Source organism: Rhinopithecus bieti, unplaced genomic scaffold (assembly GCF_001698545.2).
Source record: "Rhinopithecus bieti isolate Rb0 unplaced genomic scaffold, ASM169854v2 scaffold_14229, whole genome shotgun sequence".
Lineage (NCBI taxonomy): Eukaryota > Metazoa > Chordata > Mammalia > Primates > Cercopithecidae > Rhinopithecus > Rhinopithecus bieti.
In genome coordinates this window covers 2217865-2222203 of record NW_016807978.1, presented here as the reverse complement: position 1 = coordinate 2222203, position 4339 = coordinate 2217865, and positions in this window count along the sequence as shown.

The following is a 4339-nucleotide window of genomic DNA, read 5'->3' as shown; positions in this document are numbered from 1 at the left end:
TAAGTGAGTTTGGAAGTGGGTCCTCCAATCGAGCCTTGAGGCCATTGCAGCCCTGATCAACACCCTGATTACACAATAGACAACATATAAAACTCTCAACTAGCCCAGAGTGGTGGCGCACTTCTATAGTCCCAGCTTTTCTGGAGGCTGAGGTAGAAGGATCACTTGAGACCAGGAGTTCAGTGAGCTATGATCACTCTACCGCACTTCAGCCTGAGTGGCAGGGTGAGATTCTGTCTCAAAAAACAAAAACACAAAAACCCATCTCAATCGACAAGGGAAGTGTTGGTCAGACTCAGTGACTGAATTTACCATATAAATCATCTCTACAAGATGCGGCCTGCACATCTAACATGATTATTGCATGGTCCTCCTCTTCTTCAACTTAGATATCTCTAATTTTCATAACACTTGAAAGGGCTTTAGCGATAAGAATATTCCTATTTTTGGAATCAACCAACACCCCAACAAAAATGAACACAAGTCAATGACAACCTGACAACTGGAAATTCCAAGTTCTCCGTGTTATCACGTCAAAATTGTCCAGTAAAAGAGAGGCCAGAAAGGAAAGCATGTGTTAAAAGTTGCCCTTTCTGGTCTTGCATGAGTAATTCTTGCACTGGGAGCTTCATTACAGCCACAAGACTGGGGCACACGAAGGTGGCCATTTTCAAATCTGGCCTGACATCAGAGTGTAATTCAACTAGATAAACCTGGGACTTGGCCAAAATAAGTAGCATTTGTAAAACTGGAGCCAATGAATAGCATCACTTTTCTGCGGGACCATATGACTACATGTGAAGAAATAAAGACCTTTGTTATTTTAAAGGGCAGGGACAATTGGAAATTTTGCAGCAGATAGTTACAAAATTTTCCACCCTTGGCTCTCCCAAGAAGATACCAGTTAGTGGCTTTGGGAGTTGGGTGTGGAAGGGGTTGCTTGGGAAAGAAAATTAAATTGATCCTGGACAGAATATAAACAAATGTCACTACATTTGTCATAGATCCTAAAACAGATGATTAGACCCTTGCATTGTGAACTTACTTTTTCTGATCTTTTATTACTTGGCTCCTTAAAATCATAGTATTCTATACCAGGCAAGGCTTGGAAAGCCAGAGCTCCCCTCTCACAGCAAATTCTTATTGTGGGGAATAATTTTGGATTGATTTTAAAAAATCTTTAAAACAAAACAATCTCTTTTAAAATTGACTTTGCTTCTCTGCTTTTTGCACTTGTCTGTCTGGGACAGAGCAAGAGGACTCACATCTGTGACACTTTCCATCTGGGATGGGTTTTCTGCATCTTAGGCATAGATTGCTTTTCATTCATCCCTTGTATTTGAGTTAAGGTTTTTCTGTTTTTGTTTTTGTTTTTTTTTTTTTTTCATTTTTTTTCCTAAATTATTATCCTATTGCCTAACATCAGAGCTGTCTGGGGTTATAATATGGAGAGTAGAAGCTCATCAGCTAAACTGGTTTTAGCTGCAGTTGAGACAGTATTTTTATCCTGTCAGTTTTCATTTTATTTGATGACAGTGCTTGGTATTTCTTCCTCAATAAGCAAAGATGACTTAGATCAGTGGCCTGATGAATAAGCATGAAAATTTGATTTAGAAAAGGATGATATCCTGAAGCTCACGGAGAGAAAAAAGGAATCTAACACCCCACCACACATACTTTAAATGGCAAAGCAAAGCAGCAGCATTGTCTTTAAGCAACATATTTCAACCGAAGATCAACACTCCCCGATGTTAGGTAATAGGAATAATAATTTCAAAAGAAAAGGGGGGCCCTTTAAAAAACACAAAGAAGGAATGAAACGTTTTTTAAAGCAATCATATTAGCCTTCAGCACCTTTCTTTTTTTCCCCCCTACCTTTCTTCCCCCAATCCCACCAAGAAAGGAAAAAAAAAAAAAAAAAAAAAAAAAAAAAAAAAAAAAAGGGCGGGGGGGGGTCCAGGAGGGAGGGACCAAACGTGCCTTGGTAGCAGAAGCGACCCCGCTGAGGGCCGATGGAGGATGTGATCAAGTCTAACACCTGCCTTGGCCCAAAGGCTTCTTCCGCCCTTTCGCACCTATTAACAGGAGTGGGGAAGGACAAAGAACCGTGAATTGGAAGGAACGATTCCCAACAATCTTCGGTGATCGAAAATAAATAAAGAAAAACAGAGAAAGCCAAAGTCTTCCATGGAAGGGAACCCAATTAATTGTCTTCGATTTCAGAATGAGTTTTTTTCTTGCCGTAGAAGAAGCACACGGGGGGCAGCAGAGACAGCAACTTCTGCCAAGGTTCAACCTGATCAGAAATCGCTCAGAGCTCCAGCACCCGGGACTGAGGCAGAAGGGCTCGGCCCGGAATAACGTTTTTTAAAGCATAAGATTGGTGTGTGTGTGTGTGTGTGTGTGTGTGAAAGAGAGAGAGAGGAGAGAAAAGAAGGAGGAGGAGGAGGAGGAGAGATTGATTGATTTTTTTCCTTTCCTTCTCAACATGTCACTTTCCTGCATGGGAATTCCTGATATTCCTGGCAGCCCGGAGAGAGGGGAGAGGCCCCCCTGGTGACTTCTGACCCCTCCAGGAGTAACCAGAGAGCGCGCGCGAGCGCCCAGCGCCTGGCGCAGGACGAAGATTTAACCGAGAACAAAAGAACGTTTGCCAATCAGAAAACGCTACCCGAGAACGAGGATAACCCCGCTTTGTGTTTTGAAAACTCTTTAATTAGCCTGGTTTCTAAGACGCATTTAAGCATTTCTATGCAGATTCTAAATGGAGGATCTAATGGTTGCTTCTGCAATGAAGATGGGATCCCGAAAGGCCACACGCCGCAGAATCAAGGCACGCGGGGCCACTGAGACGCCCGGCGCGTCGTACAGAGTGTTCCTGGGCGCTCGGTCTCAGGTTACTTCTAGAACCAGTCTCCCCAGCGCCGTCTTCGTTTCCTTAAAACCTCGCTAGAGCCACCCCAGCTCCCCAGACTCCAGGCCGTGCGCGCGGGCGGGGTGGCCTGAGCCCGGGTTCCCCGCGCTCCCCGCTTTCGTCCCTTCCTCCCACCGTCACTCGGCCCCCTCGGCCCGACTCGGGTTTCTCCTCGGAGGCAGCCCCTCCTCCTTTTAACTTGGGGAGTGGAGAGGGGACTGTGGCCTCGCGTGGACTGTTTGGGTCCAGGGGAAAGAAGCGATCCGCAAGGCGCACCCCCTTCTCGCCCCGTCCCAAACCACCCATTGAGGACCTGGCGACCCGAAAGCCCCGCCAGAGCCAGTCTTTGCAGCCCTAACGCGACTCCCGGTCACGTCTCTCTCCGCAGGGGCGCTGCGCGGGCCTCGCTACCCGCAAAAGCCGCTGGCGAAGGAGCCCCTGCTTAGGAATGCGCATCTGAGTGCACCAGGAAGAGGAACAAATCTTTGAAGCAAATTCCCTTTCTGCGCGTTTTCCCCCCTGAACGAATTCAGGGTAAAAGTTTTTCCGAACTTTTCCCTCCCAGTCCCCCGCCCCTCCCCTCAGGAATCCGCCCAGAGCGCCGCGGACACCGCCTCCGCCGCTCCCGCGCCCGCCCCTTCCGACTTCCGCCCAATCCAAAGGCGGCCACTGAAAAAACAAAGGCTGCCATTGGGCCGCCGGGACCTGGGTCCGCCCCCGGAGTGGTTTGTGAATGGGGGGAGGGGAGGGGGCGGGCCGGTCCGGAACCCCGCGAGCCCGACGCTTCTTCTGGCGACCAGCGCGACTCCGAGGCGTTAGTCGGCGCTCCCTCCCGGCGGGCGGCGGCGGCGGGCGCCAGGACTTGCGGCTGGGGCTGCGCGGGGCTGGAGGGGCCAGGGCCAGGCCGCGGGCACGAGCGCCTCGCGGTTTCGGACGCAGTGTGACTGGATTTCCAAAAAGAACTCGCCGCGCTCCCGACTCCGGGGCCGAGATCGGACTCAGCGAGAGCCGGCCGTTTGGCTGAAACTTGGGGCCGAGCTTTTGGGGTTGAAGAAGGAGTGGGGTGTGGAGGAGGAGGCGAAGGAGGCGGCGGCGAGAGGAGCCTGGAGGCCAGGAGGCGGGGCAGCACCGCGGAGGCGGCGGCCGGGGCGAGCGGGCGGCGGCGCCAGGGGTTTTCCTGGAGGGGGTTCTCCTGGAGGGAGCCCGACCGGGCGCGGGGGGCGTGCGCGCTGCCGTGCGCCGGGGGTCCAGAGACTTGGGCAAACTTTGAAGGGTGCCCGGAGCCGCTTGTTGCTCCTCGCGGCGAAGGGAGCCGCACCGTTAAGTCCTCGCGGGGAGAGCGAGGCGGCCCTCCTCGGCGCCCCCAACCCAGGCTAACGAGTTCTGGGCACCCGGCGGCCCTGCGAGTGCCGGTCGGCGGCGGCT